Source organism: Sphaeramia orbicularis, chromosome 5, assembly GCF_902148855.1.
Source record: "Sphaeramia orbicularis chromosome 5, fSphaOr1.1, whole genome shotgun sequence".
Taxonomy (NCBI): Eukaryota; Metazoa; Chordata; class Actinopteri; order Kurtiformes; family Apogonidae; genus Sphaeramia; species Sphaeramia orbicularis.
This window is the reverse complement of record NC_043961.1, coordinates 37177404-37191166: the sequence shown is the minus strand read 5'-3', so window position 1 is coordinate 37191166 and position 13763 is coordinate 37177404. Positions and strand designations below refer to the sequence as shown.

Genomic DNA, 13763 nt, shown 5'->3' with positions numbered 1-13763 from the left:
GCTTCAGATGGTAGAGCGGGTCGTCCAATAACCAAAGGGTTGGCAGTTCAAATCCCGCTCTGTCCATGTGCTGTTGTGTCCTTGGTCAAGACACTTCATCTTCCTTGCCTCCAGTGCTGCTACTCACACTGGTGTATGAATGTGTATAAATGTTGGGTGGTGGTTGGAGGGGCCGTAGGCGCAGATTGGCAGCCACGCTTCCATCAGTCTGCCCCAGGGCAGCTGTGGATACAAATGTAGTTCACCACCACCAGAGGGAGAATGTGAGAGTGAATGAATAATGGATCCTCTGTACACGCTTTGAGTATGCATTCATAGAAAAGCGCTATATAAATCTAATCCATTATTATTATTATTATTATTATTATTATTATTATTATTATTATTATTATTATTATTATTACCATCAAGTCAACTAAATATTAGAAAGTGAATAAAAACATTCGAAGTCATGAAAGGCTCTGAGATTCAATGAAAGCCTTCAGAAGCAATTGCTGATTCAGAAATCCTCACATTTTAGGTCATTGAGCCAAATGCTACATTTATTCAGGGTGGATTTGATATTCTAGAGGAAGTCTCTTCCCTAACCAGAGCCGGGTCGATGACCCACACTGGGCCCTGACCTCAGTTTAAGGCAGTACATCCTCTGCAGTGACCCGGCGGCCTCGGCTCCATGTGAGGCAGCTGACATATAAAGCCTGTGCTGCTCAGCTGTCACGTCCTCTGGGACATTAACACTGATGTAAGCCTAGGTGGGTGGTCTGCTCTTTATCTGTCACTCAGTCTGCGTACATGCCTTTAATAATCTCTCCTTCTCTGTCAAGAACACTGAATTTTCCTTGGAATGAAATTTGCTGTGAAAATAAAAGTTTCCTATTTCTACCTTGGCCCTTTTTCCGCTACCACAACCAACATTTTGACATTTAATACATCATGTTTGTGGCTTGGACCATTGGGGAAAAGTTCCGAAAATATGAGTCTAGTGCTGGAGATGCTACCTGCACTGCCCAAATGTGTTTTTACAGTGGCTTCAGAAAGAGGTTTCAACTAATGCATGAACTTTATGGTCTGTTAAAATGACCTTTCTATGTACACAATAATAAAAACCTTTTGGACTGGACACAAAGGGATCCAAATCTGCTCTAAGATATGATTAAAACTTGATACTGGGTGTTGCTATTTCACCAAACACTGCTATTTAATGCAACCGTATCAATCATTGAGGTGATTTAAATGTCAGACATTGAATACGGAGGGTATATGCTTTTTCTTTCATATGAGAACGACTGACACTAATAAAAAATACAGAAAACAGTCCAATCCAATAACAACCATAAAGTCATATTTCACCCTGATACTTCACCTCAGTTTGTGCATTTCACTGTTTTTCTCCATCTTGACTTTGCCCTTGCATCTCTCACACTGTCTCTCTCTTTCACACACACTATCACACACTCAGGAAACAGCAGAGGAGGAAGGAAAAACAACACAACACACACAGAGCATCCTAACGACCATTAACTACAATAGGCCCATTCTACGGACATGAATGTATGCACCTCGCTGAGAGGATGGACAAACACTCTCAAAACACACTTACTTCCAGACCAGTGGTCGTCCCACACTGGTCACTGATGCTGAGACTTTTCCCAACCACCGGTGTACAAACCCACTGCAGAAACACTCACATATGTAAACTCTTAGATTAACCACATTACCCACAAACACACAGCAGCCGCTCCCTGTCCTGTGGGAGAGCTGAGGTGGGCTGGTAATTTGTACATGAGCTAATGAATGGACTGTCTCGCACTTTGTGTCTCTTTATGTCTCTTTTTTTTAAGGGGGTGTGTGTTGTGTGTTTTGTGTCTATTGTGGTTAAGGCACTTGTGCGTTGAAAAGGTGGGGAATTTCTCAGCCTCGCCATGTTATATGTGTGTGAATGTGTGTGTTTGTGCGCGGTTCTCTAAACACAGGAGGTAATCTGGGGTCCCAAAGATGCTGTAACTGTCAGAACAGTGGGCTGTAGGGGGAAACACAGGGCTGTTTATTTAATCATTCAAGATCCTTCACGGAGGATGAAGAGGATGTTATTGTGGGCTTTTCATCAATGCAGTGTGTCTGCATATTTTACGTGTGTGTTTAGCTGCGGTTTCAAGGCATGAGGCATTTTAATCATGGCTTTGAATGTTTTATTTTGTGATTTTAACCCAGGGATCAACCTAAATAGGCAGCAACAGTATGATGAAATGTGAAGTAACTCTAAAAACATCACCTGAAACAACCACGAGGTAGTGGGTGGGGATGCCTTTGCCCCCTTCAGGCGACTGCTGTGTGGCTGGAGGAAGAATTTTATGATTGTGTAGTTTGACTGCAAGCTCAAGAATGAAGCAGAGACACAGAGGCAGCTTCCCACCCTTGTAGCCCTCGGCAACTTTTGTGGAGTCAGCGAGCAAGGCACTTAACCTAAAAATTTCCCAGAGGAGCTACAAAAGACTTGACTGATGCGGGGCAGCTCCCACAAATAACTGCTGAGAAGTTCGTGAAAAGAAGCATCTGAGCACACTCATTCTCTAAGAAAATATCGTACAGAGCAGGTCCAAGTATAAAAAAAAATCTAACATTAAAAACAACTGGCAGGTAAACATCTGTGTGTCAGTTTGGCCATTAGCAAACTGTGTTCTGAATTAGTTACGTAACAGCCAATGACAGCATGACCAAAGGAAACACATTGTTTTACACACAGGAGTAAGGATGCAACCACAAAAAATCTTTTTTATCTTCAACTCTAATGATGCAAATTTAGGTTTTGTTCAGAATGTGGCCCATATCTGAGGTGATATAACAGGTCCATTACAATTAATTATAATCACTGTCAATTGGAACAACCAGGATTTCTCTCTCTTTTCTATCAGAAAGAAGAAATTAAATAATAAAAATGTAACAGTGCTGACATTCAGGATCTGGGATGTCTTGGTTGACTCACTTTTCCAGAGTTGGTCAGGGGCAGATGGGTAATTCCCATGTTAAAAAGGGATCTTTAAAAGAGGAAGGGTGTGCTCGGGTTATCAGCTGAATTTAAAGCCTCAGTCAAGGAAGGATCAACACTGATTCTGGTTCAAAGTTATAATAGTCTTGGATTTTTCATTATAGTTTAGTTTTATTTAGTTTTGACTTTTTTTTTCTCTAATTCAGATAGTTTTAATTAGTTTTTTAGAGCAGGTTTGCTAGTTTTTATTAGTCTTTGTTATTTTCTAAATGCTTAGTTTTAGGTTTTTTTTAATATGTTTTATCTTCTTCGCCGTCAAATTCACATAAATCCTATACAGGACTCTGCTGTTTTCTCCCAACTTTAATCTCCATGTTTCCAGGCAGAGTGGGGACCAGAAGACGACTCTAAACGACAAGTGATGAGAAGTGTCGGACTGTTAAATATCATATGGTGCCAGAAGCTAAAATTGCTTGAGGGAAATAAATCGATTTCATATCAATCTGACATTGACAAAGATGAAAACAAAGGGAATTTTATCCATAATTTTTATACGTTTTCGTTAGTTTTGTAAGCACACAATACAGTTTCAGTTAGTTATTGTTTTTTTCTTTTAATTATAGTTTTTATTTATTTCAGTTAACGAAAATGTTTTTACAATTCTAGTTTTTGTTATTTCGTTAGTTTTCGTTAACAATAATAACCTTGTTCTGGTTGTGACAAAGGTGGAGACTCAAACTCTCATAAGGTCACTGGATGGTGTCATGGAGAGTGTATTTATCTTTTCTACAGGCTTTGTGGACTTAGAGATACCCTCTGGTTTCTTGTTGGACATGATAGTGTGGAGTGAAATACCCCTTCAATGAAACACACCTCACAACTTTATATTTTTTGCTGTAGATTCCACGTAACAGATCAGATCAGATTTCTGTGGAAAACATTAGAAAAATATTTGGGACAATCTCTCTTTGTACCTTCAGCTCCACACCAGGTCACAAATGCATGTTGTGTTAAAGTGCTGTTGAAAAAAGGACAAATACAACACACAACATACCTCTACATGTGAGGACATTGTACATGGTGTTGGTAGATGGAACACATTACACACTGTGGGTGGGGAAGGTGTCTCTGTCCTGAGAGTTTTCTGTTCTTCATTACAAGTAAAACTGCATGACATACTGACATGTCGAGTGGGCAGTGATGAATTGCACATTATGTTAAGTGGTACCTTCATGCATGTCAGTACCATGACCAGCACTCAGACTTTGGTGTGTTTTTACAAAGTCCTGTGTCTTAAAGAGGAACGTGGGCCTTAAAGTGTTGCTCTCTTGTGATTAATTGATATATATTCAGCTACATTCAGTCCTTCATCTGTGTTCATCTATTGGAAAAGAGAATGAATGATCTGGAGATGAGACCCATGAATCCTGGCCTACACTGTAAAAAATGACTGTAGAGTTAACACCAAAAAGTTGTAAAATTGCAACATAAAAAAAACTGTAAGTGACAATACAATGCAAAGTTGTTTATTTGAAAAAAAATTTTAACGATTGAATCAAATATAGCTGTAGTTCTAACAGGAAGAGTTTGTGAACAAAACCAGATTTGTATGTAGAAATGATGTATTTCTATTGTTTTATTGTTGAAATAACAGCGTATTTGCTTTTATATATATATATATATATATATATATATATATATATATATATATATATATATATATATATATATATATATATATATACATAAAAGTTATTAAAAAAAGTAAACATTTAACAATGTAACATTTTAAACTTGTAAATTAATGGGTTGGTAGAGCTGGTAGAGTGGCTTGTCCAGTAACCAAAGGGTTGGTGGTTTGAATCCTGGCTTTGACTGCCCATATGTCAAAGTGTCCATGGAAGACACTGAACCCTAAATTGCTCCCAGTTGGACCTGGTGGCTTTGGAAAATGCTTTGGACACCATGAAGGGGTATAAAATGTGCTAAATAAGTGCAGTCCATTTAAATCTACATGTTTAAAATGTTAAATCTACATGTTACTCCATAAATGTTTACAGTTGGATGTGTTTTTTACAGTATTGTTCTGGAAACCACAGCTGCCAGTTTTTTCCCATAAAAACAACAGGGTTTTTTTTTTTTTACAGTGTATAAGAACACAATGATTAATCAGGAAGAGCTGGACAGTGTAGTCCCACAAACTAAACCTACATAATGAGCATCAAATGATGTATTTTTGAGTGAGGCTGTCATTAAGATGGAAAAGAAATACTATAATTGGAAGCAGTGGGATTCCTCCTTTTGTGGCTCTTCCTGATGTTTCTTCAATTTTTTTCTTATTAAAGGGTTTTTGGAGGCGTATATGTGGCTCAAACTCAAACAGATGACACATATTCCACATATTCTGTGCAATAAGTGCAGAAATACATGATATAAGACCACAAAAAGTCACGTACCAGCACACATCCATGACTGACCGAGCCAATATATGACACCCACTATTATGAACCAAAATAAAAAGGAAACACATAAGAAACTGTTGGGAGATATTTAATGACAATCACTATCCATCACAAGCAACTACAGGAATGATTCTGTTGGTTGGAAGACATACAAACTAACTGGGAGATGGGATTTCAGTGGTGTGGGTCCATGGGTATTAAACAAATGTATTGGGAAGTCTGGGTTTCTTTAAATAAAAGCTAAAATCTGCTTTTGGTCATTAGCAATGACAAGGTGACATTAGCTCAGAGTGTGTGCAGCTGGACTTGGGTGTAACACAGAACTTCATATTGTTTTATCATCAATCATCTTCGCAAATGACATTCCCAAATGACATATATACATTACATGAAACAGGCATCTATATGCTAACTATGGGAATAGGCTAAAATGCTTCTATGAACGTCATAAACCTTATATGACTAATTACTGTAATTATTAATATCAATAACTGCACTCAAGTAGGTGGAAATTAGTGAGTGTTTTACATTCAAGGCCCTAAATCTAATTGAACCCAATGAAAACATCATTAAGTTCAGAAAATGTTTCAGCAGGACAGAATGAGAGGTCCATTTCAGACAGGCACTGCAACCACGAACATACAGTTGTGCATATTCACTGCTGTATGCTTTCCTTTCTTACATTAATATTTCACATTTCTGTACATACAACACCTGGAAGAGGCATCCCTCCTTTGTGCCTCTACCATTTTCTTCCATTACTCCTTTTTTTCCCTGACTCAAATCAAGAGTCAAAGGACAGAGGGTGTTTTATGTTGCACAGATTACAAAGACCCTTGAGGCAAATGCTTGATTTGTGATATTAGGCAATATGGATTAAAAAGCTAATTGACTTGACACTGTGAGAACAGAACACAAATGTCCAAATTGGAGCTGACATTAAATGGACTTTGTGCTGCCACCTCCCACTAAAAAGTCTGTATAATGTGCGAATAGAGCGGGTCATTGTCTGGGGGAATCAGAACGACTGAGTGGGCAGGTTGATGACATTTAAATCATGCAGCTGGTGTGAAACTGGAAGCCTACAACCATAGAAGATGGGTCATTTACACAAAGACAACAATGAAAACATTGCACATTTTTTTGGTCACAAGAAGATCCAAAGGATACTCCATTACAGACCAAAGAAAAGGCGTTTCATCACAGATGCAAATCAAAAATTTGCTCATGTTTTTTAGATCAAATATCTGAGCAAAGGATGCACCGATATATCAGCCAAACATCTTTGGCTTATGAGATGTCAACTCACCAATGGCAGTGACTAATATTTATCTGTTGTGTATAATTAAAGGTTTATTTCATAAATATGTATGACTGAATTAGTGCTCCTTCAAAGAAAGTGATGATGAGTTGGAAAATGTTAACCTTTTAAAATCCAAATCTATTAACTTCCAAGTGAAATTGTCTCTGTATAATATTATCCTCAGCCTTTTGCTTGTCTCAGTGAAAATCAAGTATTTTCCCATATTTAATTTACTAACCATGTAGATGATCATAAAAATTCAGAGTAAATCCAAAGACTATTATATCCAAACAGAAAAAACTGAAGACAAAATTACTCTTTCAACAAAAATTATCATTAACTGAACATAAAAACAAGTGTCTGCAACCACTGCCATTTATCAAACTACATGGGTTTTACTGATGAATCCTCTGAAGACTCAGCTGAAACCTCAGAATGTCCAAATGGATCAAATATGATAATGGTGAAAAGTTGAGAAGCTGCTTTTTACCTCAAGTATTAAAAGGAATTGATAAGATCAATAGTTATATTAAACATGTTTGATTAGTAGATGCTTTTGATTGCTGACTGCTGATGGTTTAGGTCTTTGAGGATTAAAACAGTTTACCTACTTTTATGCAGGTATATACTGAGAGACAGATTTGTTTTAATGGCACAAAAAATAACAACAAAAACAAAATAAACTCAAAATAACATTAGTATCAGCACAGAATTTTGCAATCTGTGTACCCCTAATTTGAATAACATTTGCATTTATACACTGTATTGACTTTAAGTTGGATGTAACACATATACATAGTTTAATTCAAAGTGTTTTCATGAATTATATTTTAATTCCAATGACTCAGAAAACATTTACATGTAAATGTGTGCCTTTCAATAAACCCTTTATCTACCCTCACTGGTTTACTTTACTGTTATTTTACTTTTAACTAATAAAAACCCCCTTTATTGCGTCTTTAAGTTAGCTGAGAACCTGTCCCACTGACATTTATCAGCACTCTGTGACTTTTTTCATCTAGTATTCGTGCACTAATGTAAATTTGCCCAATGAGGATGTAAAGCGTTTACAAGTGACTTTGTCAAACGGGCCTCGTCCCCGATACCGACTCGACGTACACTGTCAGCTCCTCCATTAAAAGTGATGTAAAGTCTCATTCTGTCTCCGTCCCTCGTCGGCCTCAAAGAGCCAGACTCCCGCGGTCACTGGCCCAGAAGCCTTAATTCACACTAACAGCTCACATTAGTCTTTTTCATGCAGCAGGGACATGGAGATGTGATGAGATGTTTATGAATATGAAGGGTTAAAGGTCAAATAAAAGCTTCACAGAGATTTGTATTTTGTTATCACATAACTGTAGTTGCAAATTACATTATCTGCATGAACCAGTAAATGTACACATGCACAAATACACACTCTGGCTTCTTTAATCTCTACACAGTATCATACTCTGCCAACTCACTATAGCAAACAACACATGGTTCAAAGCCCCAAACACACCTAGAAAACTCCCATTTATTCAATCAGTAGCTAAAATACACAGAAGTGGGTAGAAATACACATATATATTCTAAACAGTTCAATACCTGACTGAAATAAAATGGGTGCAGCTTCTCAAATGTAATGATTTGCACTTTTTTTTTTTTGTTTTTTTTTTTACCTTTTTTATATCAATACAAATGGATTATCTATGGGTTTTTGAATGTTACACAACCAAAAATTACAAATTCACAATATCACCTTGGCCTCTGATAAAGCTGAGATGAGCTTTTTATTTCTATTTTTATATTTATCTAAAGGTTTAAACAACACTGGTCTCTGCCAAAACCTAAGAAGCATAAGGAATGGATGTACAGCTTCACAGTTCAAGAGGAATGAAAATCGAGCGTCCAGACATAGGTTGAAACAGCATCACTGTGTCCTGCTGCCTGAGCGAGAGGTCAGATGGAGTCAATGGAAAACAGACCTGCACTCCAAATGGATGTACGAACTGTATCAAATCAGGGAACTCTCAAAGAAGACATGCGTTACATCCGTGGAAAATGAGAAGCATGTTTCAGCAACATATGTGGAAAAGTTGTAAGACACCATCAAACAGAGAAAATAAAAGGTTGGCGCCTGGTCCGACTGTACAAAAGGATATGGAGAACATCCTCTGACTGACAGGTTACAGCTTTAGTCTGTACAGAGGTACGGAATGAAGCCGTGCACGCCTTAGAACAGACTCCAAACATTACTCAAAGTCTATGTAAATGTTTACAGGTGGCGTAAGTGCATTTAGAGTCTACCATAACATTCAGATTTACACACAAACTCTCAGAGTTTCTCAAAGCAGCATTAGTAGATTCTAAAAAGCACCAATACAAGCTGAGGACTTTGTGAAGACAGAAAAAGGGAAGGGGAATAAATAATAAAGAACTGAATGTACTGACAAGTTTAAAGGCAGCTTTAGTCAGAGCACAATGCTTGCACAAAGTAACTCAGATTTCAGGGATTTTACTCACACTGATGAAAAAGGTGGTTTTGTTTTTTATTTAATTTAAAGACACTTTAATCTCTCACAGAGCACCAACAAAAACTGTTCTTATTTTCTGTTACATAAAGATAATATAGATATAATACTATTTGCTTAATACCAAGAGGGAAGGGCCTTGGCTCCAACATGAAGCCAGTGTTTTACAGTTGCAATACCACTGACGGCCACTAGATGCTGGCTCCAAAAATCTTACTTCTCATATACTGAACTTCTCTCTAAAAATAAATACAATTATATAATCAACATTTGTCTTTTTTTCTTTGCAGAAACAATTCTAGTCTCATGTCATTTGGAACCACTAAGTCAGGGGTGTCAATTTATTTCAAGGGCCACATACAGCCCAGTTTCATCTCACGTGGGCTGGACCAGTAAAACGACAGCATTTTAACCTATAAATAATGACAACCCTAAATCTGTCTCTTTGTTTTAATGGAAAAAAAAAAAAAGTAAAATGACAGTATGAAAATATTTACATTTACAAACTATCCTTTCACAAATAATGTGAAAAACATGAACCATGAACCACAAATTTCTAAAGAAAAATAGACGCAATTTGAAAAATCTTATGCCTCAGATCACAGATGTCAAATATGCCAAAGGGTCCAATCTGGCCTGCTGGAAGAATTTGTGAAATGCAAAAATTACACTGAAGATAGTAACAATCAATGGTGTTTAATTCAGGGTCCACATACAGACACATACAGTCTGATTACAGTTACAGGTATACAGTTAGATTTCAAGTGGGTCAGAAGCAGCAAAATATTGTCATTATAACCTATAAATAATGACAACCCTAAATTTTCTTTTTGATTTTTTTGGCGTAAAAAGGTAAAATTACATGAAAATGTTTATATTACCAAACTACACTTTTACAAAAAATGTGAATAACCTGAACAAATGGAAATGTCTTAAGAAAAGTAAATGCAATTTGACCAATATTCTTCCTGTTACTAAATGTTTTTTGCGATTGTAATGCACATGTGTAAATGATAAACTGATAAACTGAGGCATAATATTGTTAAAATTACACTTGTTTTTCTTAAGACAATTCAAGTTGTTCATGTTATTCAGATTTTTCAGGGAACTTTGTAGATGTAAACCTTATCATAATATAATTTTACTTTTTTCACTGTTATTCTTTTAACTGGTTCGGCCCACTTGAGATCAAATTGGGCTGAATGTGGAACTGAACTAAAATGAGTTTGACACCCCTGCCTTAGCTTATTATGTACACATGTAGTCTACATTACAGCCTACAGATCATAGTGGATCTAAGACACAAAACATTTAAGTAACAGGCATCTGGAATGAAAAAATATAGTATTTAATTTAATGATCAAAACAATTTATCAAGACTCAGCAACATCCTGGACTGTTAATGTCTTCTGTGTAGGTTTGCACTGTGCTAACTCATGTAGTGGGCTCAGTTGGACCCCTTAGTGGGCCAGTTTGAGCCTGTAGACTGTATGTTTGACACCCCTGTTCTAAGTGATCTGATGGTCCTTTCTTTTTCATACAGTCTGAGGTCAAATAGAAGCTTTGATATCAAGTAACTTTCCACTTGGCATTAGTTCACCTATGACCCCTTGAGCCCCTATAGTTCAGTTTTGTCCAAATATGGTCACTTTCAACTCTAAACAGTATGTCAGTGGTTCAACTATAAACTAATGGATTCAAGACAGCCATTCTGAAACCAATGGGTGAAGTTCCAATTCCTCCATCCACTATTTATATATGGTCTATATTCGATACTAACACTGCATTCAGCTAAATGCAGATGGATCAGTGTGGAAAAAAATGCAATGTATTTTATGAGCCAGCACACAGAATGGACCCTTTTGACCACAGTAACAAACCAGGCCATTTTATTTTTGAAGTGATGCATTTATAACGTGCATTCTTGTTCATCTGTTGCATTCATTAGTATTAAACACTGAGGCTAAATGTGGGAAAAAGCAGCACTTTCATTACAAAACAGAAAGCAACTAATCTTAAAGATGGCTTTAAATGTCAAAATGTGTAAAGAGCCAAAAAAAATAAGAACAAACACGTATATTTTCATCTGACTTCTATTGGGAAACACTGATTGGATCATATTCTCCAGTTTCTAGTGGAAAGCCAAAGCCTGCATTCAGCTTTGTCTCCAAATTATTATTAGATTTTGCTCCTGCTCCATATAGTCCATCAGTAACCTCACAGGCTGACAGGTAACCAAAACAAAAACCTAATCAGAAGTGAAAGCGATGCATTTTAATGTGCTGCAGCCCAGCCAGCTTCAACATTGACTGGTTGTTGGCCGGCAGCCATCAGATAAGACTTTTATCTGGAGTCTTTGTTAATGCAAATGATGTGTCCGTCATCGCAACTCAGAACAGACGAACATGAGAAAAAAGTGGCCACATGCACAGTGATATCCATCTGAGTCCATATCATTGGCTTTTTGCATTTTCAGTCAATCGAGTGCCGGCTTCTACTGCACTTCCACCTTGTGTTGATGTTTAGTTTACTCATGTTTCTACACACTTCACCCTGCAGCTGTCTAGATAAGGGCAGTGTAATACCCCTCTCCACTGGAGGACCATGATGGAGAGGGAGTCAAGTAGCTTCAATGGGCTCAACTCAAGTCTGCACAAGTATCCAGGGCTCTATGGTACTTTATTTACTTACTTTACCTGTAACAAAGACCTGTCCATTGTTGATTTTGTGGTAAAATTCGACTTCATCCTTTGGTGATGCACTGTCAAACACAAGCATCCGACAGGTGGCTGTGTACCAGCGTCACACTATTATCCAGAATACAGCAGCGCTACCGTTTAAGAGGAGACACAATGACACAATGCAGCCAGGAAAACAACAATCTCCCACACAGAAGGCAGGAAACAGCAGTCCTACATACAGATTGTGCAGGAGAAGGGGTGCTGAACTCCATAACAGGAAAGGCAGGGACAATTGGGGGAGGTTTACTCACAGGAGAGACACGGGCCGACAGAGACAAACTGTACTGTCTGATCACCCAGCAGAGGAATTCAACGTGTATTTAAAAGGTGACAGCTCAATCTTCAGTCATCAAAGTGGATTTTTTATGTTGGAATTTGGCCTGAATTCAGCAGGTCATGAGGAAGCTCTTTTTAGCAGAGGCAAATTGTAAGACAGGTACTTTTTAGGGGGGTTTCATCCCAAAAAAAACAAATGGAACAATGCATTTATCAAATCAAATACCAAATTTACTTTAATGTTTCCAAGTCTGAACAACTGAGAGAACAATATGCGCAATATGTGCAAACAGTAGAATTATACATATAAAAACAGAAAGTGAACCACACTATGAAAGTAAATGCAGCATATTACACTAAATAACTGCACCTGTCCCAACGATATAAACAATATACCATGACAGACTAGAAACAACTGAGTTAAACCAGCAAACAATGACTGCATAAGATCAATAGTGACATATAATAAATTATTAATAAACTCAAAGCAGCTAAAATCCATAGAAACAGAATGAACAACAGTGCTAAAAACATGCATTTCAGTGACTTTCCTTACTGAGCAGAGTGATAGAAATAGGAATAAAAGAGAGCTTATAAACATATTTGCCCAAATATAAAACTGTAGATCCTCAGTAATCATCAGAACTCAGACAAGCACCCTCTGAAACAGTCTTGATGATTACAAAAACCCCTACAAGAACTCCTAGAAACATGAGAGTCACTTCTGGACCTCTCATAAGGACCACTGGATATTTCTACTGAAATAAATCTACACACATGAGTTATTATTATTATTATTATTATTATTATTATTATTATTAATTTATTTATTTATTTATTTATTTATTTATTTTTCACAAGAAATTTACATTGTGTTGAAAACAAAGCAAACATTGTCATACAAAGAGAGAAAGCTATAGAGATGGTGATAAAAAGATGAAACACTAAAAGTCAGGTGTAGGCAGCAGAAGTGACATGGAAAGACTCTACACATTAATATCAAACACTAAAATTAAAAACACATATTCTACTGTGAGCTTAGTTTCCCATTACACTCATTCTCACTGATGCGGTAAAGTCTATATTACAAAAAAAAAAAAAAAGAAAGAAAGAAAAATCAGCACAACATCCACATCCACGCAGACTTTTGACACTTCTTAAACACTCACCGAGTCAAACTTCGTGTCGTGATGTTTCTCTGTGATTTATTCCACCTCGGCTCAAACCCACTCAGGATCCGGGACGTGATGCAGTTCAGTGCCAGGTCACCTGAAGCCTCCACACGTTATAAACAAAGTGACCACATGTGGGCCGAGGACAGAGCCACTCCTTCACCCCGGCTCTGGACGTCCCTGTGCGTCCGCTGATGCCTTCATGGGATGCTCGGAATTTCGGAAACCCCAGTATGAAAATAACACTTGTTTCCTGCATTGAAAAGTGCAGTTTGGGAGAGCTGTCCAACCATGTGCATTAACTAAGATA

At 37.3% G+C, this 13763-nt stretch overlaps 1 protein-coding gene across 2 annotated transcripts in view; it reads right to left on the bottom strand.

Moving 5' to 3' along the window:
- Positions 1-13620, bottom strand: part of LOC115420093 (semaphorin-3D) — a 132121-nt gene extending 118501 nt beyond the window's left edge. For both annotated transcript variants that reach the window (XM_030135319.1, XM_030135320.1), the window contains exon 1: positions 13451-13620. The gene's annotated coding sequence lies outside the window, so the exon portion shown is untranslated. The remainder of the gene's footprint in view (positions 1-13450) is intronic.
- Between the last annotated feature and the right edge of the window lie 143 nt (positions 13621-13763).